The sequence below is a fragment of the Phoenix dactylifera genome, chromosome 4 (assembly GCF_051530095.1).
Source record: "Phoenix dactylifera cultivar Ajwa chromosome 4, Ajwa_hap1_PhDact_Kaust_v1.1, whole genome shotgun sequence".
In the NCBI taxonomy this organism is placed as follows: domain Eukaryota; kingdom Viridiplantae; phylum Streptophyta; class Magnoliopsida; order Arecales; family Arecaceae; genus Phoenix; species Phoenix dactylifera.
Window position 1 is genome coordinate 35119513 of NC_143193.1, and position 23764 is coordinate 35143276.

The 23764-nt window shown below is 49.1% G+C and overlaps 65 non-coding genes across 65 annotated transcripts; all 65 read right to left on the reverse strand.

Moving 5' to 3' along the window:
• Window positions 1–146: 146 nt before the first annotated feature.
• Window positions 147–265, reverse strand: LOC149756991 (5S ribosomal RNA). Its single transcript, XR_016406576.1, has one exon. It is a non-coding gene; the product is annotated as a 5S ribosomal RNA (ribosomal RNA).
• Window positions 266–512: 247 nt separating this feature from the next.
• On the reverse strand, window positions 513–631 carry LOC149756992 (5S ribosomal RNA). The gene has a single exon (XR_016411825.1). It is a non-coding gene; the product is annotated as a 5S ribosomal RNA (ribosomal RNA).
• Window positions 632–877: 246 nt separating this feature from the next.
• LOC149756993 (5S ribosomal RNA) lies at window positions 878–996 on the reverse strand. Its single transcript, XR_016404608.1, has one exon. It is a non-coding gene; the product is annotated as a 5S ribosomal RNA (ribosomal RNA).
• Window positions 997–1242: 246 nt separating this feature from the next.
• On the reverse strand, window positions 1243–1361 carry LOC149756994 (5S ribosomal RNA). The gene has a single exon (XR_016402092.1). It is a non-coding gene; the product is annotated as a 5S ribosomal RNA (ribosomal RNA).
• Window positions 1362–1607: 246 nt separating this feature from the next.
• LOC149756995 (5S ribosomal RNA) lies at window positions 1608–1726 on the reverse strand. The gene has a single exon (XR_016402262.1). It is a non-coding gene; the product is annotated as a 5S ribosomal RNA (ribosomal RNA).
• A 247-nt stretch (window positions 1727–1973) lies between these two features.
• LOC149756996 (5S ribosomal RNA) lies at window positions 1974–2092 on the reverse strand. The gene has a single exon (XR_016411826.1). It is a non-coding gene; the product is annotated as a 5S ribosomal RNA (ribosomal RNA).
• Window positions 2093–2338: 246 nt separating this feature from the next.
• LOC149756997 (5S ribosomal RNA) lies at window positions 2339–2457 on the reverse strand. Its single transcript, XR_016408198.1, has one exon. It is a non-coding gene; the product is annotated as a 5S ribosomal RNA (ribosomal RNA).
• Window positions 2458–2703: 246 nt separating this feature from the next.
• LOC149756998 (5S ribosomal RNA) lies at window positions 2704–2822 on the reverse strand. Its single transcript, XR_016408199.1, has one exon. It is a non-coding gene; the product is annotated as a 5S ribosomal RNA (ribosomal RNA).
• Window positions 2823–3068: 246 nt separating this feature from the next.
• On the reverse strand, window positions 3069–3187 carry LOC149756999 (5S ribosomal RNA). The gene has a single exon (XR_016406577.1). It is a non-coding gene; the product is annotated as a 5S ribosomal RNA (ribosomal RNA).
• Window positions 3188–3434: 247 nt separating this feature from the next.
• On the reverse strand, window positions 3435–3553 carry LOC149757000 (5S ribosomal RNA). The gene has a single exon (XR_016411828.1). It is a non-coding gene; the product is annotated as a 5S ribosomal RNA (ribosomal RNA).
• Window positions 3554–3799: 246 nt separating this feature from the next.
• LOC149757001 (5S ribosomal RNA) lies at window positions 3800–3918 on the reverse strand. The gene has a single exon (XR_016404635.1). It is a non-coding gene; the product is annotated as a 5S ribosomal RNA (ribosomal RNA).
• Window positions 3919–4164: 246 nt separating this feature from the next.
• Window positions 4165–4283, reverse strand: LOC149757002 (5S ribosomal RNA). Its single transcript, XR_016402103.1, has one exon. It is a non-coding gene; the product is annotated as a 5S ribosomal RNA (ribosomal RNA).
• A 246-nt stretch (window positions 4284–4529) lies between these two features.
• LOC149757003 (5S ribosomal RNA) lies at window positions 4530–4648 on the reverse strand. Its single transcript, XR_016402263.1, has one exon. It is a non-coding gene; the product is annotated as a 5S ribosomal RNA (ribosomal RNA).
• A 247-nt stretch (window positions 4649–4895) lies between these two features.
• Window positions 4896–5014, reverse strand: LOC149757004 (5S ribosomal RNA). The gene has a single exon (XR_016405414.1). It is a non-coding gene; the product is annotated as a 5S ribosomal RNA (ribosomal RNA).
• A 246-nt stretch (window positions 5015–5260) lies between these two features.
• On the reverse strand, window positions 5261–5379 carry LOC149757005 (5S ribosomal RNA). The gene has a single exon (XR_016402113.1). It is a non-coding gene; the product is annotated as a 5S ribosomal RNA (ribosomal RNA).
• A 246-nt stretch (window positions 5380–5625) lies between these two features.
• On the reverse strand, window positions 5626–5744 carry LOC149757006 (5S ribosomal RNA). The gene has a single exon (XR_016402264.1). It is a non-coding gene; the product is annotated as a 5S ribosomal RNA (ribosomal RNA).
• A 247-nt stretch (window positions 5745–5991) lies between these two features.
• LOC149757007 (5S ribosomal RNA) lies at window positions 5992–6110 on the reverse strand. The gene has a single exon (XR_016405415.1). It is a non-coding gene; the product is annotated as a 5S ribosomal RNA (ribosomal RNA).
• A 246-nt stretch (window positions 6111–6356) lies between these two features.
• Window positions 6357–6475, reverse strand: LOC149757008 (5S ribosomal RNA). The gene has a single exon (XR_016402124.1). It is a non-coding gene; the product is annotated as a 5S ribosomal RNA (ribosomal RNA).
• A 246-nt stretch (window positions 6476–6721) lies between these two features.
• LOC149757009 (5S ribosomal RNA) lies at window positions 6722–6840 on the reverse strand. The gene has a single exon (XR_016402265.1). It is a non-coding gene; the product is annotated as a 5S ribosomal RNA (ribosomal RNA).
• A 247-nt stretch (window positions 6841–7087) lies between these two features.
• On the reverse strand, window positions 7088–7206 carry LOC149757010 (5S ribosomal RNA). The gene has a single exon (XR_016405416.1). It is a non-coding gene; the product is annotated as a 5S ribosomal RNA (ribosomal RNA).
• Window positions 7207–7452: 246 nt separating this feature from the next.
• On the reverse strand, window positions 7453–7571 carry LOC149757011 (5S ribosomal RNA). The gene has a single exon (XR_016402135.1). It is a non-coding gene; the product is annotated as a 5S ribosomal RNA (ribosomal RNA).
• Window positions 7572–7817: 246 nt separating this feature from the next.
• Window positions 7818–7936, reverse strand: LOC149757012 (5S ribosomal RNA). Its single transcript, XR_016402266.1, has one exon. It is a non-coding gene; the product is annotated as a 5S ribosomal RNA (ribosomal RNA).
• A 247-nt stretch (window positions 7937–8183) lies between these two features.
• On the reverse strand, window positions 8184–8302 carry LOC149757013 (5S ribosomal RNA). Its single transcript, XR_016405417.1, has one exon. It is a non-coding gene; the product is annotated as a 5S ribosomal RNA (ribosomal RNA).
• Window positions 8303–8548: 246 nt separating this feature from the next.
• Window positions 8549–8667, reverse strand: LOC149757014 (5S ribosomal RNA). The gene has a single exon (XR_016401443.1). It is a non-coding gene; the product is annotated as a 5S ribosomal RNA (ribosomal RNA).
• A 246-nt stretch (window positions 8668–8913) lies between these two features.
• Window positions 8914–9031, reverse strand: LOC149757015 (5S ribosomal RNA). Its single transcript, XR_016408976.1, has one exon. It is a non-coding gene; the product is annotated as a 5S ribosomal RNA (ribosomal RNA).
• A 246-nt stretch (window positions 9032–9277) lies between these two features.
• On the reverse strand, window positions 9278–9396 carry LOC149757016 (5S ribosomal RNA). Its single transcript, XR_016412894.1, has one exon. It is a non-coding gene; the product is annotated as a 5S ribosomal RNA (ribosomal RNA).
• A 247-nt stretch (window positions 9397–9643) lies between these two features.
• LOC149757017 (5S ribosomal RNA) lies at window positions 9644–9762 on the reverse strand. The gene has a single exon (XR_016411829.1). It is a non-coding gene; the product is annotated as a 5S ribosomal RNA (ribosomal RNA).
• Window positions 9763–10005: 243 nt separating this feature from the next.
• LOC149757018 (5S ribosomal RNA) lies at window positions 10006–10124 on the reverse strand. Its single transcript, XR_016406924.1, has one exon. It is a non-coding gene; the product is annotated as a 5S ribosomal RNA (ribosomal RNA).
• A 246-nt stretch (window positions 10125–10370) lies between these two features.
• LOC149757019 (5S ribosomal RNA) lies at window positions 10371–10489 on the reverse strand. Its single transcript, XR_016402267.1, has one exon. It is a non-coding gene; the product is annotated as a 5S ribosomal RNA (ribosomal RNA).
• A 247-nt stretch (window positions 10490–10736) lies between these two features.
• LOC149757020 (5S ribosomal RNA) lies at window positions 10737–10855 on the reverse strand. The gene has a single exon (XR_016402146.1). It is a non-coding gene; the product is annotated as a 5S ribosomal RNA (ribosomal RNA).
• A 247-nt stretch (window positions 10856–11102) lies between these two features.
• LOC149757021 (5S ribosomal RNA) lies at window positions 11103–11221 on the reverse strand. Its single transcript, XR_016402330.1, has one exon. It is a non-coding gene; the product is annotated as a 5S ribosomal RNA (ribosomal RNA).
• Window positions 11222–11468: 247 nt separating this feature from the next.
• Window positions 11469–11587, reverse strand: LOC149757022 (5S ribosomal RNA). The gene has a single exon (XR_016407865.1). It is a non-coding gene; the product is annotated as a 5S ribosomal RNA (ribosomal RNA).
• A 246-nt stretch (window positions 11588–11833) lies between these two features.
• Window positions 11834–11952, reverse strand: LOC149757023 (5S ribosomal RNA). Its single transcript, XR_016400824.1, has one exon. It is a non-coding gene; the product is annotated as a 5S ribosomal RNA (ribosomal RNA).
• Window positions 11953–12198: 246 nt separating this feature from the next.
• Window positions 12199–12317, reverse strand: LOC149757024 (5S ribosomal RNA). Its single transcript, XR_016405872.1, has one exon. It is a non-coding gene; the product is annotated as a 5S ribosomal RNA (ribosomal RNA).
• Window positions 12318–12563: 246 nt separating this feature from the next.
• LOC149757025 (5S ribosomal RNA) lies at window positions 12564–12682 on the reverse strand. Its single transcript, XR_016402168.1, has one exon. It is a non-coding gene; the product is annotated as a 5S ribosomal RNA (ribosomal RNA).
• Window positions 12683–12928: 246 nt separating this feature from the next.
• Window positions 12929–13047, reverse strand: LOC149757026 (5S ribosomal RNA). Its single transcript, XR_016412978.1, has one exon. It is a non-coding gene; the product is annotated as a 5S ribosomal RNA (ribosomal RNA).
• A 246-nt stretch (window positions 13048–13293) lies between these two features.
• Window positions 13294–13412, reverse strand: LOC149757027 (5S ribosomal RNA). Its single transcript, XR_016412788.1, has one exon. It is a non-coding gene; the product is annotated as a 5S ribosomal RNA (ribosomal RNA).
• A 247-nt stretch (window positions 13413–13659) lies between these two features.
• On the reverse strand, window positions 13660–13778 carry LOC149757028 (5S ribosomal RNA). The gene has a single exon (XR_016411830.1). It is a non-coding gene; the product is annotated as a 5S ribosomal RNA (ribosomal RNA).
• A 246-nt stretch (window positions 13779–14024) lies between these two features.
• Window positions 14025–14143, reverse strand: LOC149757029 (5S ribosomal RNA). The gene has a single exon (XR_016412979.1). It is a non-coding gene; the product is annotated as a 5S ribosomal RNA (ribosomal RNA).
• A 246-nt stretch (window positions 14144–14389) lies between these two features.
• LOC149757030 (5S ribosomal RNA) lies at window positions 14390–14508 on the reverse strand. Its single transcript, XR_016402158.1, has one exon. It is a non-coding gene; the product is annotated as a 5S ribosomal RNA (ribosomal RNA).
• Window positions 14509–14753: 245 nt separating this feature from the next.
• On the reverse strand, window positions 14754–14872 carry LOC149757031 (5S ribosomal RNA). Its single transcript, XR_016408245.1, has one exon. It is a non-coding gene; the product is annotated as a 5S ribosomal RNA (ribosomal RNA).
• Window positions 14873–15117: 245 nt separating this feature from the next.
• LOC149757032 (5S ribosomal RNA) lies at window positions 15118–15236 on the reverse strand. Its single transcript, XR_016406846.1, has one exon. It is a non-coding gene; the product is annotated as a 5S ribosomal RNA (ribosomal RNA).
• Window positions 15237–15482: 246 nt separating this feature from the next.
• On the reverse strand, window positions 15483–15601 carry LOC149757033 (5S ribosomal RNA). The gene has a single exon (XR_016411831.1). It is a non-coding gene; the product is annotated as a 5S ribosomal RNA (ribosomal RNA).
• Window positions 15602–15848: 247 nt separating this feature from the next.
• LOC149757034 (5S ribosomal RNA) lies at window positions 15849–15967 on the reverse strand. Its single transcript, XR_016401554.1, has one exon. It is a non-coding gene; the product is annotated as a 5S ribosomal RNA (ribosomal RNA).
• Window positions 15968–16213: 246 nt separating this feature from the next.
• On the reverse strand, window positions 16214–16332 carry LOC149757035 (5S ribosomal RNA). Its single transcript, XR_016412980.1, has one exon. It is a non-coding gene; the product is annotated as a 5S ribosomal RNA (ribosomal RNA).
• A 246-nt stretch (window positions 16333–16578) lies between these two features.
• LOC149757036 (5S ribosomal RNA) lies at window positions 16579–16697 on the reverse strand. The gene has a single exon (XR_016406031.1). It is a non-coding gene; the product is annotated as a 5S ribosomal RNA (ribosomal RNA).
• Window positions 16698–16942: 245 nt separating this feature from the next.
• On the reverse strand, window positions 16943–17061 carry LOC149757037 (5S ribosomal RNA). Its single transcript, XR_016405873.1, has one exon. It is a non-coding gene; the product is annotated as a 5S ribosomal RNA (ribosomal RNA).
• A 245-nt stretch (window positions 17062–17306) lies between these two features.
• On the reverse strand, window positions 17307–17425 carry LOC149757038 (5S ribosomal RNA). The gene has a single exon (XR_016403932.1). It is a non-coding gene; the product is annotated as a 5S ribosomal RNA (ribosomal RNA).
• Window positions 17426–17672: 247 nt separating this feature from the next.
• On the reverse strand, window positions 17673–17791 carry LOC149757039 (5S ribosomal RNA). Its single transcript, XR_016412789.1, has one exon. It is a non-coding gene; the product is annotated as a 5S ribosomal RNA (ribosomal RNA).
• A 247-nt stretch (window positions 17792–18038) lies between these two features.
• On the reverse strand, window positions 18039–18157 carry LOC149757040 (5S ribosomal RNA). Its single transcript, XR_016411832.1, has one exon. It is a non-coding gene; the product is annotated as a 5S ribosomal RNA (ribosomal RNA).
• A 246-nt stretch (window positions 18158–18403) lies between these two features.
• LOC149757041 (5S ribosomal RNA) lies at window positions 18404–18522 on the reverse strand. Its single transcript, XR_016412981.1, has one exon. It is a non-coding gene; the product is annotated as a 5S ribosomal RNA (ribosomal RNA).
• A 246-nt stretch (window positions 18523–18768) lies between these two features.
• Window positions 18769–18887, reverse strand: LOC149757042 (5S ribosomal RNA). Its single transcript, XR_016402169.1, has one exon. It is a non-coding gene; the product is annotated as a 5S ribosomal RNA (ribosomal RNA).
• A 245-nt stretch (window positions 18888–19132) lies between these two features.
• Window positions 19133–19251, reverse strand: LOC149757043 (5S ribosomal RNA). Its single transcript, XR_016408246.1, has one exon. It is a non-coding gene; the product is annotated as a 5S ribosomal RNA (ribosomal RNA).
• A 245-nt stretch (window positions 19252–19496) lies between these two features.
• Window positions 19497–19615, reverse strand: LOC149757044 (5S ribosomal RNA). Its single transcript, XR_016406847.1, has one exon. It is a non-coding gene; the product is annotated as a 5S ribosomal RNA (ribosomal RNA).
• Window positions 19616–19861: 246 nt separating this feature from the next.
• On the reverse strand, window positions 19862–19980 carry LOC149757045 (5S ribosomal RNA). Its single transcript, XR_016411833.1, has one exon. It is a non-coding gene; the product is annotated as a 5S ribosomal RNA (ribosomal RNA).
• A 247-nt stretch (window positions 19981–20227) lies between these two features.
• On the reverse strand, window positions 20228–20346 carry LOC149757046 (5S ribosomal RNA). The gene has a single exon (XR_016401555.1). It is a non-coding gene; the product is annotated as a 5S ribosomal RNA (ribosomal RNA).
• Window positions 20347–20592: 246 nt separating this feature from the next.
• Window positions 20593–20711, reverse strand: LOC149757047 (5S ribosomal RNA). The gene has a single exon (XR_016412983.1). It is a non-coding gene; the product is annotated as a 5S ribosomal RNA (ribosomal RNA).
• Window positions 20712–20957: 246 nt separating this feature from the next.
• Window positions 20958–21076, reverse strand: LOC149757048 (5S ribosomal RNA). The gene has a single exon (XR_016406032.1). It is a non-coding gene; the product is annotated as a 5S ribosomal RNA (ribosomal RNA).
• A 245-nt stretch (window positions 21077–21321) lies between these two features.
• LOC149757049 (5S ribosomal RNA) lies at window positions 21322–21440 on the reverse strand. Its single transcript, XR_016405874.1, has one exon. It is a non-coding gene; the product is annotated as a 5S ribosomal RNA (ribosomal RNA).
• A 245-nt stretch (window positions 21441–21685) lies between these two features.
• On the reverse strand, window positions 21686–21804 carry LOC149757050 (5S ribosomal RNA). Its single transcript, XR_016403933.1, has one exon. It is a non-coding gene; the product is annotated as a 5S ribosomal RNA (ribosomal RNA).
• Window positions 21805–22052: 248 nt separating this feature from the next.
• Window positions 22053–22171, reverse strand: LOC149757051 (5S ribosomal RNA). The gene has a single exon (XR_016402202.1). It is a non-coding gene; the product is annotated as a 5S ribosomal RNA (ribosomal RNA).
• A 248-nt stretch (window positions 22172–22419) lies between these two features.
• On the reverse strand, window positions 22420–22538 carry LOC149757052 (5S ribosomal RNA). Its single transcript, XR_016403591.1, has one exon. It is a non-coding gene; the product is annotated as a 5S ribosomal RNA (ribosomal RNA).
• Window positions 22539–22786: 248 nt separating this feature from the next.
• Window positions 22787–22905, reverse strand: LOC149757053 (5S ribosomal RNA). Its single transcript, XR_016408650.1, has one exon. It is a non-coding gene; the product is annotated as a 5S ribosomal RNA (ribosomal RNA).
• Window positions 22906–23150: 245 nt separating this feature from the next.
• Window positions 23151–23269, reverse strand: LOC149757054 (5S ribosomal RNA). The gene has a single exon (XR_016403934.1). It is a non-coding gene; the product is annotated as a 5S ribosomal RNA (ribosomal RNA).
• A 246-nt stretch (window positions 23270–23515) lies between these two features.
• LOC149757055 (5S ribosomal RNA) lies at window positions 23516–23634 on the reverse strand. Its single transcript, XR_016405875.1, has one exon. It is a non-coding gene; the product is annotated as a 5S ribosomal RNA (ribosomal RNA).
• Between the last annotated feature and the right edge of the window lie 130 nt (window positions 23635–23764).

A 23764-nucleotide genomic window follows, 5' to 3' on the forward strand; every position in this document is an offset into this window, starting at 1 on the left:
GCTGTTCCGCTATGCGGCATGGCACCGCCAGTCTCCGGACTCAGTTTATGTTCGGGGGGAAAAAATTATCCGAAGAGGAAAAGCCAAAAGCCAAAAAATTAAAAATAAATATTATCAAAAAATAAAAAAGCGGGCAAAAAATAAAAAGGGTGCAACACGAGGACTTCCCAGGGGGTCACCCATCCTAGTACTTCTCTCGCCCAAGCACGCTTAACTGCGGAGTTATGATGGGATCCGGTGCATTAGTGCTGGTATGATCGCACCCATGACATGCCCTTCGAAACTCCCTTTTACGACAAAGCAGCAGACCTCGACGATCCGAGACATTCACGCTGCCGGGGCCGTTCTGGCGTAGGATTCAACGCGCTGGTCCCGCTATGCGGCATGGCACCGCCAGTCTCCGGACTCAGTTTATTGTCGGAGGAAAAAAATTATCCGAAGAGGAAAAGCCAAAAGCCGAAAAATTAAAAATAAATATTATCAAAAAATAAAAAAGCGGGCAAAAAATAAAAAGGGTGCAACACGAGGACTTCCCAGGGGGTCACCCATCCTAGTACTACTCTCGCCCAAGCACGCTTAACTGCGGAGTTCTGATGGGATCCGGTGCATTAGTGCTGGTATGATCGCACCCAAGACATGCCCTTCGAAACTCCCTTTTATGACAAAGCAGCAGACCTCGACGGCCCGAGACATTCGCGCTGCCGGGGCCGTTCTGGTGTAGGATTCAACACGCTGTTCCGCTATGCGGCATGGCACCGCCAGTCTCCGGACTCAGTTTATTTTCGGGGGAAAAAAATTATCCGAAGAGGAAAAGACAAAAGCCGAAAAATAAAAAATAAATGTTATCAAAAAATAAAAAAGCGGGCAAAAAATAAAAGGGGTGCAACACGAGGACTTCCCAGGGGGTCACCCATCCTAGTACTACTCTCGCCCAAGCACGCTTAACTGCAGAGTTCTGATGGGATCCGGTGCATTAGTGCTGGTATGTTCGCACCCATGATATGCCCTTCGAAACTCCCATTTATGACAAAGCAGCAGACCTCGACGGCCCGAGACATTCGCGCTGCCGAGGCCGTTCTGGCGTAGGATTCAACGCGCTGTTCCGCTATGCGGCATGGCACCGCGAGTCTCCGGACTCAGTTTATTTTCGAGGGAAAAAAATTATCCGAAGGGGAAAAGCCAAAAGCTGAAAAATTAAAAATAAATATTATCAAAAAATAAAAAAGCGGGCAAAAAATAAAAGGGGTGCAACACGAGGACTTCCCAGGGGGTCACCCATCCTAGTACTACTCTCGCCCAAGCACGCTTAACTGCGGAGTTCTGATGGGATCCGGTGCATTAGTGCTGGTATGATCGCACCCATGACATGCCCATCGAAACACCCTTTTATGACAAAGCAGCAGACCTCGACGGCCCGAGACATTCGCGCTGCCGGGGCCGTTCTGGCGTAGGATTCAACGCGCTGTTCCGCTATGCGGCATGGCACCGCGAGTCTCCGGACTCAGTTTATTTTCGGGGGAAAAAAATTATCCGAAGAGGAAAAGCCAAAAGCCGAAAAATTAAAAATAAATGTTATCAAAAAATAAAAAAGCGGGCAAAAAATAAAAGGGGTGCAACACGAGGACTTCCCAGGGGGTCACCCATCCTAGTACTACTCTCGCCCAAGCACGCTTAACTGCGAAGTTCTGATGGGATCCGGTGCATTAGTGCTGGTATGATCGCACCCATGATATGCCCTTCGAAACTCCCTTTTATGACAAAGCAGCAGACCTCGACCGCCCGAGACATTCGCGCTGCCGGGGCCGTTCTGGCGTAGGATTCAACGCGCTGGTCCCGCTATGCGGCATGGCACCGCCAGTCTCCGGACTCAGTTTATTGTCGGGGGAAAAAAATTATCCGAAAAGGAAAAGCCAAAAGCCAAAAAATTAAAAATAAATATTATCAAAAAATAAAAAAGCGGGCAAAAAATAAAAAGGGTGCAACACGAGGACTTCCCAGGGGGTCACCCATCCTAGTACTACTCTCGCCCAAGCACGCTTAACTGCGGAGTTCTGATGGGATCCGGTGCATTAGTGCTGGTATGATCGCACCCAAGACATGCCCTTCGAAACTCCCTTTTATGACAAAGCAGCAGACCTCGACGGCCCGAGACATTCGCGCTGCCGGGGCCGTTCTGGCGTAGGATTCAACACGCTGTTCCGCTATGCGGCATGGCACCGCCAGTCTCCGGACTCAGTTTATTTTCGGGGAAAAAAAATTATCCGAAGAGGAAAAGACAAAAGCCGAAAAATAAAAAATAAATGTTATCAAAAAATAAAAAAGCGGGCAAAAAATAAAAGGGGTGCAACACGAGGACTTCCCAGGGCGTCACCCATCCTAGTACTACTCTCGCCCAAGCACGCTTAACTGCAGAGTTCTGATGGGATCCGGTGCATTAGTGCTGATATGATCGCACCCATGACATGCCCTTCGAAACTCCCTTTTATAACAAAGCAGCAGACCTCGACGGCCCGAGACATTCGCGCTGCCGGGGCCGTTCTGGCGTATGATTCAACGCGCTGTTCCGCTATGCGGCATGGCACCGCCAGTCTCCGGACTCAGTTTATTTTCGGGGGGAAAAAATTATCGGAAGAGGAAAAGCCAAAAGCCAAAAAATTAAAAATAAATATTATCAAAAAATAAAAAAGCGGGCAAAAAATAAAAGGGGTGCAACACGAGGACTTCCCAGGGCGTCACCCATCCTAGTACTACTCTCGCCCAAGCACGCTTAACTGCAGAGTTCTGATGGGATCCGGTGCATTAGTGCTGATATGATCGCACCCATGACATGCCCTTCGAAACTCCCTTTTATAACAAAGCAGCAGACCTCGACGGCCCGAGACATTCGCGCTGCCGGGGCCGTTCTGGCGTATGATTCAACGCGCTGTTCCGCTATGCGGCATGGCACCGCCAGTCTCCGGACTCAGTTTATTTTCGGGGGGAAAAAATTATCGGAAGAGGAAAAGCCAAAAGCCAAAAAATTAAAAATAAATATTATCAAAAAATAAAAAAGCGGGCAAAAAATAAAAAGGGTGCAACACGAGGACTTCCCAGGGGGTCACCCATCCTAGTACTTCTCTCGCCCAAGCACGCTTAACTGCGGAGTTATGATGGGATCCGGTGCATTAGTGCTGGTATGATCGCACCCATGACATGCTCTTCGAAACTCCCTTTTATGACAAAGCAGCAGACCTCGACGGCCCGAGACATTCACGCTGCCGGGGCCGTTCTGGCGTAGGATTCAACGCGCTGGTCCCGCTATGCGGCATGGCACCGCCAGTCTCCGGACTCAGTTTATTGTCGGAGGAAAAAAATTATCCGAAGAGGAAAAGCCAAAAGCCGAAAAATTAAAAATAAATATTATCAAAAAATAAAAAAGCGGGCAAAAAATAAAAAGGGTGCAACACGAGGACTTCCCAGGGGGTCACCCATCCTAGTACTACTCTCGCCCAAGCACGCTTAACTGCGGAGTTCTGATGGGATCCGGTGCATTAGTGCTGGTATGATCGCACCCAAGACATGCCCTTCGAAACTCCCTTTTATGACAAAGCAGCAGACCTCGACGGCCCGAGACATTCGCGCTGCCGGGGCCGTTCTGGCGTAGGATTCAACACGCTGTTCCGCTATGCGGCATGGCACCGCCAGTCTCCGGACTCAGTTTATTTTCGGGGGAAAAAAATTATCCGAAGAGGAAAAGACAAAAGCCGAAAAATAAAAAATAAATGTTATCAAAAAATAAAAAAGCGGGCAAAAAATAAAAGGGGTGCAACACGAGGACTTCCCAGGGGGTCACCCATCCTAGTACTACTCTCGCCCAAGCACGCTTAACAGCAGAGTTCTGATGGGATCCGGTGCATTAGTGCTGGTATGATCGCACCCATGATATGCCCTTCGAAACTCCCTTTTATGACAAAGCAGCAGACCTCGACGGCCCGAGACATTCGCGCTGCCGGGGCCGTTCTGGCGTAGGATTCAACGCGCTGTTCCGCTATGCGGCATGGCACCGCGAGTCTCCGGACTCAGTTTATTTTCGAGGGAAAAAAATTATCCGAAGAGGAAAAGCCAAAAGCTGAAAAATTAAAAATAAATATTATCAAAAAATAAAAAAGCGGGCAAAAAATAAAAGGGGTGCAACACGAGGACTTCCCAGGGGGTCACCCATCCTAGTACTACTCTCGCCCAAGCACGCTTAACTGCGGAGTTCTGATGGGATCCGGTGCATTAGTGCTGGTATGATCGCACCCATGACATGCCCATCGAAACACCATTTTATGACAAAGCAGCAGACCTCGAAGGCCCGAGACATTCGTGCTGCCGGGGCCGTTCTGGCGTAGGATTCAACGCGCTGTTCCGCTATGCGGCATGGCACCGCGAGTCTCCGGACTCAGTTTATTTTCGGGGGAAAAAAATTATCCGAAGAGGAAAAGCCAAAAGCCGAAAAATTAAAAATAAATGTTATCAAAAAATAAAAAAGCGGGCAAAAAATAAAAGGGGTGCAACACGAGGACTTCCCAGGGGGTCACCCATCCTAGTACTACTCTCGCCCAAGCACGCTTAACTGCGAAGTTCTGATGGGATCCGGTGCATTAGTGCTGGTATGATCGCACCCATGATATGCCCTTCGAAACTCCCTTTTATGACAAAGCAGCAGACCTCGACCGCCCGAGACATTTGCGCTGCCGGGGCCGTTCTGGCGTAGGATTCAACGCGCTGGTCCCGCTATGCGGCATGGCACCGCCAGTCTCCGGACTCAGTTTATTGTCGGGGGAAAAAAATTATCCGAAGAGGAAAAGCCAAAAGCCAAAAAATTAAAAATAAATATTATCAAAAAATAAAAAAGCGGGCAAAAAATAAAAAGGGTGCAACACGAGGACTTCTCAGGGGTTCACCCATCCTAGTACTACTCTCGCCCAAGCACGCTTAACTGCGGAGTTCTGATGGGATCCGGTGCATTAGTGCTGGTATGATCGCACCCAAGAAATGCCCTTCGAAACTCCCTTTTATGACAAAGCAGCAGACCTCGACGGCCCGAGACATTCGCGCTGCCGGGGCCGTTCTGGCGTAGGATTCAACACACTGTTCCGCTATGCGGCATGGCACCGCCAGTCTCCGGACTCAGTTTATTGTCGGAGAAAAAAAATAATCCGAAGAGGAAAAGCCAAAAGCCGAAAAATTAAAAATAAATATTATCAAAAAATAAAAAAGCGGGCAAAAAATAAAAGGGGTGCAACACGAGGACTTCCCAGGGGGTCACCCATCCTAGTACTACTCTCGCCCAAGCACGCTTAACTGCGGAGTTCTGATGGGATCCGGTGCATTAGTGCTGGTATGATCGCACCCATGACATGCCCATCGAAACACCATTTTATGACAAAGCAGCAGACCTCGACGGCCCGAGACATTCGCGCTGCCGGGGCCGTTCTGGCGTAGGATTCAACGCGCTGTTCCGCTATGCGGCATGGCACCGCGAGTCTCCGGACTCAGTTTATTTTCGGGGGAAAAAAATTATCCGAAGAGGAAAAGCCAAAAGCCGAAAAATTAAAAATAAATGTTATCAAAAAATAAAAAAGCGGGCAAAAAATAAAAGGGGTGCAACACGAGGACTTCCCAGGGGGTCACCCATCCTAGTACTACTCTCGCCCAAGCACGCTTAACTGCGAAGTTCTGATGGGATCCGGTGCATTAGTGCTGGTATGATCGCACCCATGATATGCCCTTCGAAACTCCCTTTTATGACAAAGCAGCAGACCTCGACCGCCCGAGACATTCGCGCTGCCGGGGCCGTTCTGGCGTAGGATTCAACGCGCTGGTCCCGCTATGCGGCATGGCACCGCCAGTCTCCGGACTCAGTTTATTGTCGGGGGAAAAAAATTATCCGAAGAGGAAAAGCCAAAAGCCAAAAAATTAAAAATAAATATTATCAAAAAATAAAAAAGCGGGCAAAAAATAAAAAGGGTGCAACACGAGGACTTCTCAGGGGTTCACCCATCCTAGTACTACTCTCGCCCAAGCACGCTTAACTGCGGAGTTCTGATGGGATCCGGTGCATTAGTGCTGGTATGATCGCACCCAAGACATGCCCTTCGAAACTCCCTTTTATGACAAAGCAGCAGACCTCGACGGCCCGAGACCTTCGCGCTGCCGGGGCCGTTCTGGCGTAGGATTCAACACGCTGTTCCGCTATGTGGCATGGCACCGCCAGTCTCCGGACTCAGTTTATTGTCGGAGGAAAAAAATTATCCGAAGAGGAAAAGCCAAAAGCCGAAAAATTAAAAATAAATATTATCAAAAAATAAAAAAGCGGGCAAAAAATAAAAGGGGTGCAACACGAGGACTTCCCAGGGGGTCACCCATCCTAGTACTACTCTCGCCCAAGCACGCTTAACTGCGGAGTTCTGATGGGATCCGGTGCATTAGTGCTGGTATGATCGCACCCATGACATGCCCATCGAAACACCCTTTTATGACAAAGCAGCAGACCTCGACGGCCCGAGACATTCGCGCTGCCGGGGCCGTTCTGGCGTAGGATTCAACGCGCTGTTCCGCTATGCGGCATGGCACCGCGAGTCTCCGGACTCAGTTTATTTTCGGGGGAAAAAAATTATCCGAAGAGGAAAAGCCAAAAGCCGAAAAATTAAAAATAAATGTTATCAAAAAATAAAAAAGCGGGCAAAAAATAAAAGGGGTGCAACACGAGGACTTCCCAGGGGGTCACCCATCCTAGTACTACTCTCGCCCAAGCACGCTTAACTGCGAAGTTCTGATGGGATCCGGTGCATTAGTGCTGGTATGATCGCACCCATGATATGCCCTTCGAAACTCCCTTTTATGACAAAGCAGCAGACCTCGACCGCCCGAGACATTCGCGCTGCCGGGGCCGTTCTGGCGTAGGATTCAACGCGCTGGTCCCGCTATGCGGCATGGCACCGCCAGTCTCCGGACTCAGTTTATTGTCGGGGGAAAAAAATTATCCGAAGAGGAAAAGCCAAAAGCCAAAAAATTAAAAATAAATATTATCAAAAAATAAAAAAGCGGGCAAAAAATAAAAAGGGTGCAACACGAGGACTTCTCAGGGGTTCACCCATCCTAGTACTACTCTCGCCCAAGCACGCTTAACTGCGGAGTTCTGATGGGATCCGGTGCATTAGTGCTGGTATGATCGCACCCAAGACATGCCCTTCGAAACTCCCTTTTATGACAAAGCAGCAGACCTCGACGGCCCGAGACCTTCGCGCTGCCGGGGCCGTTCTGGCGTAGGATTCAACACGCTGTTCCGCTATGTGGCATGGCACCGCCAGTCTCCGGACTCAGTTTATTGTCGGAGGAAAAAAATTATCCGAAGAGGAAAAGCCAAAAGCCGAAAAATTAAAAATAAATATTATCAAAAAATAAAAAAGCGGGCAAAAAATAAAAGGGGTGCAACACGAGGACTTCCCAGGGGGTCACCCATCCTAGTACTACTCTCGCCCAAGCACGCTTAACTGCGGAGTTCTGATGGGATCCGGTGCATTAGTGCTGGTATGATCGCACCCATGACATGCCCATCGAAACACCCTTTTATGACAAAGCAGCAGACCTCGACGGCCCGAGACATTCGCGCTGCCGGGGCCGTTCTGGCGTAGGATTCAACGCGCTGTTCCGCTATGCGGCATGGCACCGCGAGTCTCCGGACTCAGTTTATTTTCGGGGGAAAAAAATTATCCGAAGAGGAAAAGCCAAAAGCCGAAAAATTAAAAATAAATGTTATCAAAAAATAAAAAAGCGGGCAAAAAATAAAAGGGGTGCAACACGAGGACTTCCCAGGGGGTCACCCATCCTAGTACTACTCTCGCCCAAGCACGCTTAACTGCGAAGTTCTGATGGGATCCGGTGCATTAGTGCTGGTATGATCGCACCCATGATATGCCCTTCGAAACTCCCTTTTATGACAAAGCAGCAGACCTCGACCGCCCGAGACATTCGCGCTGCCGGGGCCATTCTGGCGTAGGATTCAACGCGCTGGTCCCGCTATGCGGCATGGCACCGCCAGTCTCCGGACTCAGTTTATTGTCGGGGGAAAAAAATTATCCGAAGAGGAAAAGCCAAAAGCCAAAAAATTAAAAATAAATATTATCAAAAAATAAAAAAGCGGGCAAAAAATAAAAAGGGTGCAACACGAGGACTTCTCAGGGGTTCACCCATCCTAGTACTACTCTCGCCCAAGCACGCTTAACTGCGGAGTTCTGATGGGATCCGGTGCATTAGTGCTGGTATGATCGCACCCAAGACATGCCCTTCGAAACTCCCTTTTATGACAAAGCAGCAGACCTCGACGGCCCGAGACCTTCGCGCTGCCGGGGCCGTTCTGGCGTAGGATTCAACACGCTGTTCCGCTATGCGGCATGGCACCGCCAGTCTCCGGACTCAGTTTATTTTCGGGGGAAAAAAATTATCCGAAGAGGAAAAGACAAAAGCCGAAAAATAAAAAATAAATGTTATCAAAAAATAAAAAAGCGGGCAAAATATAAAAGGGGTGCAACACGAGGACTTCCCAGGGGGTCACCCATCCTAGTACTACTCTCGCCCAAGCACGCTTAACTGCAGAGTTCTGATGGGATCCGGTGCATTAGTGCTGGTATGATCGCACCCATGACATGCCCTTCGAAACTCCCTTTTTTGACAAAGCAGCAGACCTCGACGGCCCGAGACATTCGCGCTGCCGGGGCCGTTCTGGCGTATGATTCAACGCGCTGTTCCGCTATGCGGCATGGCACCGCCAGTCTCCAGACTCAGTTTATTTTCGGGGGGAAAAAATTATCCGAAGAGGAAAACCCAAAAGCCAAAAAACTAAAAATAAATATTATCAAAAAATAAAAAAGCGGGCAAAAAATAAAAAGGGTGCAACACGAGGACTTCCCAGGGGTCACCCATCCTAGTACTTCTCTCGCCCAAGCACGCTTAACTGCGGAGTTATGATGGGATCCGGTGCATTAGTGCTGGTATGATCGCACCCATGACATGCCCTTCGAAACTCCCTTTTATGACAAAGCAGCAGACCGCGACGGCGCGAGACATTCGCGCTGCCGGGGCCGTTCTGGCGTAGGATTCAACGCGCTGTTCCGCTATGCGGCATGGCACCGCCAGTCTCCGGACTCAGTTTATTTTCGGGAAAAAAAAATTATCCGAAGAGGAAAACCCAAAAGCCGAAAAATTAAAAATTAATATTATCAAAAAATAAAAAAGCGGGCAAAAAATAAAAAGAGTGCAACACGAGGACTTCCCAGGGGGTCACCCATCCTAGTACTACTCTCGCCCAAGCACGCTTAACTGCGGAGTTCTGATGGGATCCGGTGCATTAGTGCTGGTATGATCGCACCCATGACATGCCCTTTGAAACTCCCTTTTATGACAAAGCAGCAGACCTCGACGGCCCGAGACATTCCCGCTGCCGGGGCCGTTCTGGCGTAGGATTCAACGCGCTGGTCCTGCTATGCGGCATGGCACCGCCAGTCTCCGGACTCAGTTTATTGTCGGAGGAAAAAAATTATCCGAAGAGGAAAAGCCAAAAGCCGAAAAATTAAAAATAAATATTATCAAAAAATAAAAAAGCGGGCAAAAAATAAAAAGGGTGCAACACGAGGACTTCCCAGGGGGTCACCCATCCTAGTACTACTCTCGCCCAAGCACGCTTAACTGCGGAGTTCTGATGGGATCCGGTGCATTAGTGCTGGTATGATCGCACCCAAGACATGCCCTTCGAAACTCCCTTTTATGACAAAGCAGCAGACCTCGACGGCCCGAGACATTCGCGCTGCCGGGGCCGTTCTGGCGTAGGATTCAACGCGCTGTTCCGCTATGCGGCATGGCACCGCCAGTCTCCGGACTCAGTTTATTTTCGGGGAAAAAAAATTATCCGAAGAGGAAAAGACAAAAGCTGAAAAATAAAAAATAAATGTTATCAAAAAATAAAAAAGCGGGCAAAAAATAAAGGTGCAACACGAGGACTTCCCAGGGGGTCACCCATCCTAGTACTACTCTTGCCCAAGCACGCTTAACTGCAGAGTTCTGATGGGATCCGGTGCATTAGTGCTGGTATGATCGCACCCATGACATGCCCATCGAAACACCCTTTTATGACAAAGTAGCAGACCTCGACGGCCCGAGACATTCGCGCTGCCGGGGCCGTTCTGGCGTAGGATTCAACGCGCTGTTCCGCTATGCGGCATGGCACCGCGAGTCTCTGGACTCAGTTTATTTTCGGGGGAAAAAAATTATCCGAAGAGGAAAAGCCAAAAGCCGAAAAATTAAAAATAAATGTTATCAAAAAATAAAAAAGCGGGCAAAAAATAAAAGGGGTGCAACACGAGGACTTCCCAGGGGGTCACCCATCCTAGTACTACTCTCGCCCAAGCACGCTTAACTGCGAAGTTCTGATGGGATCCGGTGCATTAGTGCTGGTATGATCGCACCCATGATATGCCCTTCGAAACTCCCTTTTATGACAAAGCAGCAGACCTCGACCGCCCGAGACATTCGCGCTGCCGGGGCCGTTCTGGGGTAGGATTCAACGCGCTGGTCCCGCTATGCGGCATGGCACCGCCAGTCTCCGGACTCAGTTTATTGTCGGGGGAAAAAAATTATCCGAAAAGGAAAAGCCAAAAGCCAAAAAATTAAAAATAAATATTATCAAAAAATAAAAAAGCGGGCAAAAAATAAAAGGGGTGCAACACGAGGACTTCCCAGGGGGTCACCCATCCTAGTACTACTCTCGCCCAAGCACGCTTAACTGCGGAGTTCTGATGGGATCCGGTGCATTAGTGCTGGTATGATCGCACCCATGACATGCCCATCGAAACACCCTTTTATGACATAGCAGCAGACCTCGACGGCCCGAGACATTCGCGCTGCCGGGGCCGTTCTGGCGTAGGATTCAACGCGCTGGTCCCGCTATGCGGCATGGCACCGCCAGTCTCCGGACTCAGTTTATTGTCGGGGGAAAAAAATTATCCGAAAAGGAAAAGCCAAAAGCCAAAAAATTAAAAATAAATATTATCAAAAAATAAAAAAGCGGGCAAAAAATAAAAAGGGTGCAACACGAGGACTTCCTAGGGGGTCACCCATCCTAGTACTACTCTCGCCCAAGCACGCTTAACTGCGGAGTTCTGATGGGATCCGGTGCATTAGTGCTGGTATGATCGCACCCAAGACATGCCCTTCGAAACTCCCTTTTATGACAAAGCAGCAGACCTCGACGGCCCGAGACATTCACGCTGCCGGGGCCGTTCTGGCGTAGGATTCAACGCGCTGGTCCCGCTATGCGGCATGGCACCGCCAGTCTCCAGACTCAGTTTATTGTCGGAGGAAAAAAATTATCCGAAGAGGAAAAGCCAAAAGCCGAAAAATTAAAAATAAATATTATCAAAAAATAAAAAAGCGGGCAAAAAATAAAAAGGGTGGAACACGAGGACTTCCCAGGGGGTCACCCATCCTTGTACTACTCTCGCCCAAGCACGCTTAACTGCGGAGTTCTGATGGGATCCGGTGCATTAGTGCTGGTATGATCGCACCCAAGACATGCCCTTCGAAACTCCCTTTTAAGACAAAGCAGCAGACCTCGACGGCCCGAGACATTCGCGCTGCCGGGGCCGTTCTGGCGTATGATTCAACGCGCTGTTCCGCTATGCGGCATGGCACCGCCTGTCTCCGGACTCAGTTTATTTTCGGGGGAAAAAAATTATCCGAAGAGGAAAAGCCAAAAGCCAAAAAATTAAAAATAAATATTATCAAAAAATAAAAAAGTGGGCAAAAAATAAAAGGGGTGCAACACGAGGACTTCCCAGGGGGTCACCCAACCTAGTACTACTCTCGCCCAAGCACGCTTAACTGCGGAGTTCTGATGGGATCCGGTGCATTAGTGCTGGTATGATTGCACCCATGACATGCCTATCGAAACACCCTTTTATGACAAAGCAGCAGACCTCGACGGCCCGAGACATTCGCGCTGCCGGGGCCGTTCTGGCGTAGGATTCAACGCGCTGTTCCGCTATGCGGCATGGCACCGCGGGTCTCCGGACTCAGTTTATTTTCGGGGGAAAAAAATTATCCGAAGAGGAAAAGCCAAAAGCCGAAAAATTAAAAATAAATGTTATCAAAAAATAAAAAAGCGGGCAAAAAATAAAAGGGGTGCAACACGAGGACTTCCCAGGGGGTCACCCATCCTAGTACTACTCTCGCCCAAGCACGCTTAACTGCGGAGTTATGATGGGATCCGGTGCATTAGTGCTGGTATGATCGCACCCATGACATGCCCTTCGAAACTCCCTTTTATGACAAAGCAGCAGACCGCGACGGCACGAGACATTCGCGCTGCCGGGGCCGTTCTGGCGTATGATTCAACGCGCTGTTCCGCTATGCGGCATGGCACCGCCAGTCTCCGGACTCAGTTTATTGTCGGAGGAAAAAAATTATCCGAAGAGAAAAAGCCAAAAGCCGAAAAATTAAAAATAAATATTATCAAAAAATAAAAAACCGGGCAAAAAATAAAAAGGGTGCAACACGAGGACTTCCCAGGGGGTCACCCATCCTAGTACTACTCTCGCCCAAGCACGCTTAACAGCGGAGTTCTGATGGGATCCGGTGCATTAGTGCTGGTATGATCGCACCCAAGACATGCCCTTCGAAACTCCCTTTTAAGACAAAGCAGCAGACCTCGACGGCCCGAGACATTCGCGCTGCCGGGGCCGTTCTGGCGTATGATTCAACGCGCTGTTCCGCTATGCGGCATGGCACCGCCAGTCTCCGGACTCAGTTTATTTTCGGGGGGAAAAAATTATCCGAAGAGGAAAAGCCAAAAGCCAAAAAATTAAAAATAAATATTATCAAAAAATAAAAAAGTGGGCAAAAAATAAAAGGGGTGCAACACGAGGACTTCCCAGGGGGTCACCCAACCTAGTACTACTCTCGCCCAAGCACGCTTAACTGCGGAGTTCTGATGGGATCCGGTGCATTAGTGCTGGTATGATCGCACCCATGACATGCCCTTCGAAACTCCCTTTTATGACAAAGCAGCAGACCGCGACGGCACGAGACATTCGCGCTGCCGAGGCCGTTCTGGCGTAGGATTCAACGCGCTGTTCCGCTATGCGGCATGGCACCGCCAGTCTCCGGACTCAGTTTATTTTCGGAAAAAAAAAATTATCCGAAGAGAAAAAGCCAAAAGCCGAAAAATTAAAAATAAATATTATCAAAAAATAAAAAAGCGGGCAAAAAATAAAAAGGGTGCAACACGGGGACTTCCCAGGGGGTCACCCATCCTAGTACTACTCTCGCCCAAGCACGCTTAACTGCGGAGTTCTGATGGGATCCGGTGCATTAGTGCTGGTATGATCGCACCCATGACATGCCCTTCGAAACTCCCTTTTATGACAAAGCAGCAGACCTCGACGGCCCGAGACATTCACGCTGCCGGGGCCGTTCTGGCGTAGGATTCAACGCGCTGGTCCCGCTATGCGGCATGGCACCGCCAGTCTCCGGACTCAGTTTATTGTCGGAGGAAAAAAATTATCCGAAGAGGAAAAGCCAAAAGCCGAAAAATTAAAAATAAATATTATCAAAAAATAAAAAAGCGGGCAAAAAATAAAAAGGGTGCAACACGAGGACTTCCCAGGGGGTCACCCATCCTAGTACTACTCTCGCCCAAGCACGCTTAACTGCGGAGTTCTGATGGGATCCGGTGCATTAGTGCTGGTATGATCGCACCCAAGACATGCCCTTCGAAACTCCCTTTTAAGACAAAGCAGCAGACCTCGACGGCCCGAGACATTCGCGCTGCCGGGGCCGTTCTAGCGTATGATTCAACGCGCTGTTCCGCTATGCGGCATGGCACCGCCAGTCTCCGGACTCAGTTTATTTTCGGAGGGAAAAAATTATCCGAAGAGGAAAAGCCAAAAGCCAAAAAATTAAAAATAAATATTATCAAAAAATAAAAAAGTGGGCAAAAAATAAAAGGGGTGCAACACGAGGACTTCCCAGGGGGTCACCCAACCTAGTACTACTCTCGCCCAAGCACGCTTAACTGCGGAGTTCTGATGGGATCCGGTGCATTAGTGCTGGTATGATCGCACCCATGACATGCCTATCGAAACATCCTTTTATGACAAAGCAGCAGACCTCGACGGCCCGAGACATTCGCGCTGCCGGGGCCGTTCTGGCGTAGGATTCAACGCGCTGTTCCGCTATGCGGCATGGCACCACGGGTCCCCGGACTCAGTTTATTTTCGGGAGAAAAAAATTATCCGAAGAGGAAAAGCCAAAAGCCGAAAAATTAAAAATAAATGTTATCAAAAAATAAAAAAGCGGGCAAAAAATAAAAGGGGTGCAACACGAGGACTTCCCAGGGGGTCACCCATCCTAGTACTACTCTCGCCCAAGCACGCTTAACTGCGGAGTTCTGATGGGATCCGGTGCATTAGTGCTGGTATGATCGCACCCATGATATGCCCTTCGAAACTCCCTTTTATGACAAAGCAGCAGACCTCGACGGCACGAGACATTCGCGCTGCCGGGGCCGTTCTGGCGTAGGATTCAACGCGCTGTTCCGCTATGCGGCATGGCACCGCGAGTCTCCGGACTCAGTTTATTTTCGAGGAAAAAAAATTATCCGAAGAGGAAAAGCCAAAAGCCGAAAAATTAAAAATAAATATTATCAAAAAATAAAAAAAGGGCAAAAAATAAAAGGGGTGCAACACGAGGACTTCCCAGGGGGTCACCCATCCTAGTACTACTCTCGCCCAAGCACGCTTAACTGCGGAGTTATGATGGGATCCGGTGCATTAGTGATGGTATGATCGCACCCATGACATGCCCTTCGAAACTCCCTTTTATGACAAAGCAGCAGACCGCGACGGCACGAGACATTCGCGCTGCCGGGGCCGTTCTGGCGTATGATTCAACGCGCTGTTCCGCTGTGCGGCATGGCACCGCCAGTCTCCGGACTCAGTTTATTTTCGGGAAAAAAAATTATCCGAAGAGGAAAGGCCAAAAGCCGAAAAATTAAAAATAAATATTATCAAAAAATAAAAAAGCGGGCAAAAAATAAAAAGGGTGCAACACGAGGACTTCCCAGGGGGTCACCCATCCAAGTACTTCTCTCGCCCAAGCACGCTTAACTGCGGAGTTATGATGGGATCCGGTGCATTAGTGCTGGTATGATCGCACCCATGACATGCCCATCGAAACTCCCTTTTATAACAAAGCAGCAGACCGCGACGGCACGAGACATTCGCGCTGCCGGGGCCGTTCTGGCGTAGGATTCAACGCGCTGTTCCGCTATGCGGCATGGCACCGCCAGTCTCCGGACTCAGTTTATTTTCGGAAAAAAAAAATTATCCAAAGAGAAAAAGCCAAAAGCCGAAAAATTAAAAATAAATATTATCAAAAAATAAAAAAGCGGGCAAAAAATAAAAAGGGTGCAACACGAGGACTTCCCAGGGGGTCACCCATCCTAGTACTACTCTCGCCCAAGCACGCTTAACTGCGGAGTTCTGATGGGATCCGGTGCATTAGTGCTGGTATGATCGCACCCATGACATGCCCTTCGAAACTCCCTTTTATGACAAAGCAGCAGACCTCGACGGCCCGAGACATTCACGCTGCCGGGGCCGTTCTGGCGTAGGATTCAACGCGCTGGTCCCGCTATGCGGCATGGCACCGCCAGTCTCCGGACTCAGTTTATTGTCGGAGGAAAAAATTTATCCGAAGAGGAAAAGCCAAAAGCCGAAAAATTAAAAATAAATATTATCAAAAAATAAAAAAGCGGGCAAAAAATAAAAAGGGTGCAACACGAGGACTTCCCAGGGGGGCACCCATCCTAGTACTACTCACGCCCAAGCACGCTTAACTGCGGAGTTCTGATGGGATCCGGTGCATTAGTGCTGGTATGATCGCACCCAAGACATGCCCTTCGAAACTCCCTTTTAAGACAAAGCAGCAGACCTCGACGGCCCGAGACATTCGCGCTGCCGGGGCCGTTCTGGCGTATGATTCAACGCGCTGTTCCGCTATGCGGCATGGCACCGCCAGTCTCCGGACTCAGTTTATTTTCGGGGGGAAAAAATTATCCGAAGAGGAAAAGCCAAAAGCCAAAAAATTAAAAATAAATATTATCAAAAAATAAAAAAGTGGGCAAAAAATAAAAGGGGTGCAACACGAGGACTTCCCAGGGGGTCACCCAACCTAGTACTACTCTCGCCCAAGCACGCTTAACTGCGGAGTTCTGATGGGATCCGGTGCATTAGTGCTGGTATGATCGCACCCATGACATGCCTATCGAAACATCCTTTTATGACAAAGCAGCAGACCTCGACGGCCCGAGACATTCGCGCTGCCGGGGCCGTTCTGGCGTAGGATTCAACGCGCTGTTCCGCTATGCGGCATGGCACCGCGGGTCTCCGGACTCAGTTTATTTTCGGGGGAAAAAAAATATCCGAAGAGGAAAAGCCAAAAGCCGAAAAATTAAAAATAAATGTTATCAAAAAATAAAAAAGCGGGCAAAAAATAAAAGGGGTGCAACACAAGGACTTCCCAGGGGGTCACCCATCCTAGTACTACTCTCGCCCAAGCACGCTTAACTGCGGAGTTTTGATGGGATCCGGTGCATTAGTGCTGGTATGATCGCACCCATGATATGCCCTTCGAAACTCCCTTTTATGACAAAGCAGCAGACCTCGACGGCACAAGACATTCGCGCTGCCGGGGCCGTTCTGGCGTAGGATTCAACGCGCTGTTCCGCTATGCGGCATGGCACCGCGAGTCTCCGGACTCAGTTTATTTTCGAGGAAAAAAAATTATCCGAAGAGGAAAAGCCAAAAGCCGAAAAATTAAAAATAAATATTATCAAAAAATAAAAAAAGGGCAAAAAATAAAAGGGGTGCAACACGAGGACTTCCCAGGGGGTCACCCATCCTAGTACTACTCTCGCCCAAGCACGCTTAACTGCGGAGTTATGATGGGATCCGGTGCATTAGTGCTGGTATGATCGCACCCATGACATGCCCTTCGAAACTCCCTTTTATGACAAAGCAGCAGACCGCGACGGCACGAGACATTCGCGCTGCCGGGGCCGTTCTGGTGTATGATTCAACGCGCTGTTCCGCTATGCGGCATGGCACCGCCAGTCTCCGGACTCAGTTTATTTTCGGGAAAAAAAATTATCCGAAGAGGAAAGGCCAAAAGCCGAAAAATTAAAAATAAATATTATCAAAAAATAAAAAAGCGGGCAAAAAATAAAAAGGGTGCAACACGAGGACTTCCCAGGGGGTCACCCATCCTAGTACTACTCTCGCCCAAGCACGCTTAACTGCGAAGTTCTGATGGGATCCGGTGCATTAGTGCTGGTATAATCGCACCCATGACATGCCCTTCGAAACTCCCTTTTATGACAAAGCAGCAGACCTCGACGGCTCGAGACATTCGCGCTGCCGTGGCCGTTCTGGCGTAGGATTCAACGCGCTGGTCCCGCTATGCGGCATGGCACCGCCAGTCTCCGGACTCAGTTTATTTTCGGAAAAAAAAAATTATCCGAAGAAAAAAAGCCAAAAGCCGAAAAATTAAAAATAAATATTATCAAAAAATAAAAAAGCGGGCAAAAAATAAAAAGGGTGCAACACGGGGACTTCCCAGGGGGTCACCCATCCTAGTACTACTCTCGCCCAAGCACGCTTAACTGCGGAGTTCTGATGGGATCCGGTGCATTAGTGCTGGTATGATCGCACCCATGACATGCCCTTCGAAACTCCCTTTTATGACAAAGCAGCAGTCCTCGACGGCCCGAGACATTCACGCTGCCGGGGCCGTTCTGGCGTAGGATTCAACGCGCTGGTCCCGCTATGCGGCATGGCACCGCCAGTCTCCGGACTCAGTTTATTGTCGGAGGAAAAAAATTATCCGAAGAGGAAAAGCCAAAAGCCGAAAAATTAAAAATAAATATTATCAAAAAATAAAAAAGCGGGCAAAAAATAAAAAGGGTGCAACACGAGGACTTCCCAGGGGGTCACCCATCCTAGTACTACTCTCGCCCAAGCACGCTTAACTGCGGAGTTCTGATGGGATCCGGTGCATTAGTGCTGGTATGATCGCACCCAAGACATGCCCTTCGAAACTCCCTTTTAAGACAAAGCAGCAGACCTCGACGGCCCGAGACATTCGCGCTGCCGGGGCCGTTCTGGCGTATGATTCAACGCGCTGTTCCGCTATGCGGCATGGCACCGCCAGTCTCCGGACTCAGTTTATTTTCGGAGGGAAAAAATTATCCGAAGAGGAAAAGCCAAAAGCCAAAAAATTAAAAATAAATATTATCAAAAAATAAAAAAGTGGGCAAAAAATAAAAGGGGTGCAACACGAGGACTTCCCAGGGGGTCACCCAACCTAGTACTACTCTCGCCCAAGCACGCTTAACTGCGGAGTTCTGATGGGATCCGGTGCATTAGTGCTGGTATGATCGCACCCATGACATGCCTATCGAAACATCCTTTTATGACAAAGCAGCAGACCTCGACGGCCCGAGACATTCGCGCTGCCGGGGCCGTTCTGGCGTAGGATTCAACGCGCTGTTCCGCTATGCGGCATGGCACCACGGGTCCCCGGACTCAGTTTATTTTCGGGGGAAAAAAATTATCCGAAGAGGAAAAGCCAAAAGCCGAAAAATTAAAAATAAATGTTATCAAAAAATAAAAAAGCGGGCAAAAAATAAAAGGGGTGCAACACGAGGACTTCCCAGGGGGTCACCCATCCTAGTACTACTCTCGCCCAAGCACGCTTAACTGCGGAGTTCTGATGGGATCCGGTGCATTAGTGCTGGTATGATCGCACCCATGATATGCCCTTCGAAACTCCCTTTTATGACAAAGCAGCAGACCTCGACGGCACGAGACATTCGCGCTGCCGGGGCCGTTCTGGCGTAGGATTCAACGCGCTGTTCCGCTATGCGGCATGGCACCGCGAGTCTCCGGACTCAGTTTATTTTCGAGGAAAAAAAATTATCCGAAGAGGAAAAGCCAAAAGCCGAAAAATTAAAAATAAATATTATCAAAAAATAAAAAAAAGGCAAAAAATAAAAGGGGTGCAACACGAGGACTTCCCAGGGGGTCACCCATCCTAGTACTACTCTCGCCCAAGCACGCTTAACTGCGGAGTTATGATGGGATCCGGTGCATTAGTGATGGTATGATCGCACCCATGACATGCCCTTCGAAACTCCCTTTTATGACAAAGCAGCAGACCGCGACGGCACGAGACATTCGCGCTGCCGGGGCCGTTCTGGCGTATGATTCAACGCGCTGTTCCGCTGTGCGGCATGGCACCGCCAGTCTCCGGACTCAGTTTATTTTCGGGAAAAAAAATTATCCGAAGAGGAAAGGCCAAAAGCCAAAAAATTAAAAATAAATATTATCAAAAAATAAAAAAGCGGGCAAAAAATAAAAAGGGTGCAACACGAGGACTTCCCAGGGGGTCACCCATCCAAGTACTTCTCTCGCCCAAGCACGCTTAACTGCGGAGTTATGATGGGATCCGGTGCATTAGTGCTGGTATGATCGCACCCATGACATGCCCATCGAAACTCCCTTTTATGACAAAGCAGCAGACCGCGACGGCACGAGACATTCGCGCTGCCGGGGCCGTTCTGGCGTAGGATTCAACGCGCTGTTCCGCTATGCGGCATGGCACCGCCAGTCTCCGGACTCAGTTTATTTTCGGAAAAAAAAAATTATCCAAAGAGAAAAAGCCAAAAGCCGAAAAATTAAAAATAAATATTATCAAAAAATAAAAAAGCGGGCAAAAAATAAAAAGGGTGCAACACGAGGACTTCCCAGGGGGTCACCCATCCTAGTACTACTCTCGCCCAAGCACGCTTAACTGCGGAGTTCTGATGGGATCCGGTGCATTAGTGCTGGTATGATCGCACCCATGACATGCCCTTCGAAACTCCCTTTTATGACAAAGCAGCAGACCTCGACGGCCCGAGACATTCACGCTGCCGGGGCCGTTCTGGCGTAGGATTCAACGCGCTGGTCCCGCTATGCGGCATGGCACCGCCAGTCTCCGGACTCAGTTTATTGTCGGAGGAAAAAATTTATCCGAAGAGGAAAAGCCAAAAGCCGAAAAATTAAAAATAAATATTATCAAAAAATAAAAAAGCGGGCAAAAAATAAAAAGGGTGCAACACGAGGACTTCCCAGGGGGGCACCCATCCTAGTACTACTCACGCCCAAGCACGCTTAACTGCGGAGTTCTGATGGGATCCGGTGCATTAGTGCTGGTATGATCGCACCCAAGACATGCCCTTCGAAACTCCCTTTTAAGACAAAGCAGCAGACCTCGACGGCCCGAGACATTCGCGCTGCCGGGGCCGTTCTGGCGTATGATTCAACGCGCTGTTCCGCTATGCGGCATGGCACCGCCAGTCTCCGGACTCAGTTTATTTTCGGGGGGAAAAAATTATCCGAAGAGGAAAAGCCAAAAGCCAAAAAATTAAAAATAAATATTATCAAAAAATAAAAAAGTGGGCAAAAAATAAAAGGGGTGCAACACGAGGACTTCCCAGGGGGTCACCCAACCTAGTACTACTCTCGCCCAAGCACGCTTAACTGCGGAGTTCTGATGGGATCCGGTGCATTAGTGCTGGTATGATCGCACCCATGACATGCCTATCGAAACATCCTTTTATGACAAAGCAGCAGACCTCGACGGCCCGAGACATTCGCGCTGCCGGGGCCGTTCTGGCGTAGGATTCAACGCGCTGTTCCGCTATGCGGCATGGCACCGCGGGTCTCCGGACTCAGTTTATTTTCGGGGGAAAAAAATTATCCGAAGAGGAAAAGCCAAAAGCCGAAAAATTAAAAATAAATGTTATCAAAAAATAAAAAAGCGGGCAAAAAATAAAAGGGGTGCAACACAAGGACTTCCCAGGGGGTCACCCATCCTAGTACTACTCTCGCCCAAGCACGCTTAACTGCGGAGTTTTGATGGGATCCGGTGCATTAGTGCTGGTATGATCGCACCCATGATATGCCCTTCGAAACTCCCTTTTATGACAAAGCAGCAGACCTCGACGGCACAAGACATTCGCGCTGCCGGGGCCGTTCTGGCGTAGGATTCAACGCGCTGTTCCGCTATGCGGCATGGCACCGCGAGTCTCCGGACTCAGTTTATTTTCGAGGAAAAAAAATTATCCGAAGAGGAAAAGCCAAAAGCCGAAAAATTAAAAATAAATATTATCAAAAAATAAAAAAAGGGCAAAAAATAAAAGGGGTGCAACACGAGGACTTCCCAGGGGGTCACCCATCCTAGTACTACTCTCGCCCAAGCACGCTTAACTGCGGAGTTATGATGGGATCCGGTGCATTAGTGCTGGTATGATCGCACCCATGACATGCCCTTCGAAACTCCCTTTTATGACAAAGCAGCAGACCGCGACGGCACGAGACATTCGCGCTGCCGGGGCCGTTCTGGTGTATGATTCAACGCGCTGTTCCGCTATGCGGCATGGCACCGCCAGTCTCCGGACTCAGTTTATTTTCGGGAAAAAAAATTATCCGAAGAGGAAAGGCCAAAAGCCGAAAAATTAAAAATAAATATTATCAAAAAATAAAAAAGCGGGCAAAAAATAAAAAGGGTGCAACACGAGGACTTCCCAGGGGGTCACCCATCCTAGTACTACTCTCGCCCAAGCACGCTTAACTGCGAAGTTCTGATGGGATCCGGTGCATTAGTGCTGGTATAATCGCACCCATGACATGCCCTTCGAAACTCCCTTTTATGACAAAGCAGCAGACCTCGACGGCTCGAGACATTCGCGCTGCCGTGGCCGTTCTGGCGTAGGATTCAACGCGCTGGTCCCGCTATGCGGCATGGCACCGCCAGTCTCCGGACTCAGTTTATTGTCGGGGGAAAAAAATTATCCGAAGAGGAAAAGCCAAAAGACCGAAAAATTAAAAATAAATATTATCAAAAAATAAAAAAGCGGGCAAAAAATAAAAAGGGTGCAACACGAGGACTTCCCAGGGGGTCACCCATCCTAGTACTACTCTCGCCCAAGCACGCTTAACTGCGGAGTTCTGATGGGATCCGGTGCATTAGTGCTGGTATGATCGCACCTATGACATGCCCTTCGAAACTCCCTTTTATGACAAAGCAGCAGACCTCGACGGCCCGAGACATTCACGCTGCCGGGGCCGTTCTGGCGTAGGATTCAACGCGGTGGTCCCGCTATGCGGCATGGCACCGCCAGTCTCCGGACTCAGTTTATTGTCGGAGGAAAAAAATTATCCGAAGAGGAAAAGCCAAAAGACCGAAAAATTAAAAATAAATATTATCAAAAAATAAAAAAGCGGGCAAAAAATAAAAAGGGTGAAACACGAGAACTTCCCAGGGGGTCACCCATCCTAGTACTACTCTCGCCCAAGCACGCTTAACTGCGGAGTTCTGATGGGATCCGGTGCATTAGTGCTGGTATGATCGCACCCAAGACATGCCCTTCGAAACTCCCTTTTAAGACAAAGCAGCAGACCTCGACGGCCCGAGACATTCGCGCTGCCGGGGCCGTTCTGGCGTAGGATTCAACGCGGTGGTCCCGCTATGCGGCATGGCACCGCCAGTCTCCGGACTCAGTTTATTGTCGGAGGAAAAAAATTATCCGAAGAGGAAAAGCCAAAAGACCGAAAAATTAAAAATAAATATTATCAAAAAATAAAAAAGCGGGCAAAAAATAAAAAGGGTGAAACACGAGAACTTCCCAGGGGGTCACCCATCCTAGTACTACTCTCGCCCAAGCACGCTTAACTGCGGAGTTATGATGGGATCCGGTGCATTAGTGCTGGTATGATCGCACCCATGACATGCCCTTCGAAACTCCCTTTTATGACAAAGCAGCAGACCGCGACGGCACGAGACATTCGCGCTGCCGGGGCCGTTCTGGTGTATGATTCAACGCGCTGTTCCGCTATGCGGCATGGCACCGCCAGTCTCCGGACTCAGTTTATTTTCGGGAAAAAAAATTATCCGAAGAGGAAAGGCCAAAAGCCGAAAAATTAAAAATAAATATTATCAAAAAATAAAAAAGCGGGCAAAAAATAAAAAGGGTGCAACACGAGGACTTCCCAGGGGGTCACCCATCCTAGTACTACTCTCGCCCAAGCACGCTTAACTGCGAAGTTCTGATGGGATCCGGTGCATTAGTGCTGGTATAATCGCACCCATGACATGCCCTTCGAAACTCCCTTTTATGACAAAGCAGCAGACCTCGACGGCTCGAGACATTCGCGCTGCCGTGGCCGTTCTGGCGTAGGATTCAACGCGCTGGTCCCGCTATGCGGCATGGCACCGCCAGTCTCCGGACTCAGTTTATTGTCGGGGGAAAAAAATTATCCGAAGAGGAAAAGCCAAAAGCCGAAAAATTAAAAATAAATATTATCAAAAAATAAAAAAAGGGCAAAAAATAAAAGGGGTGCAACACGAGGACTTCCCAGGGGGTCACCCATCCTAGTACTACTCTCGCCCAAGCACGCTTAACTGCGGAGTTATGATGGGATCCGGTGCATTAGTGCTGGTATGATCGCACCCATGACATGCCCTTCGAAACTCCCTTTTATGACAAAGCAGCAGACCGCGACGGCACGAGACATTCGCGCTGCCGGGGCCGTTCTGGTGTATGATTCAACGCGCTGTTCCGCTATGCGGCATGGCACCGCCA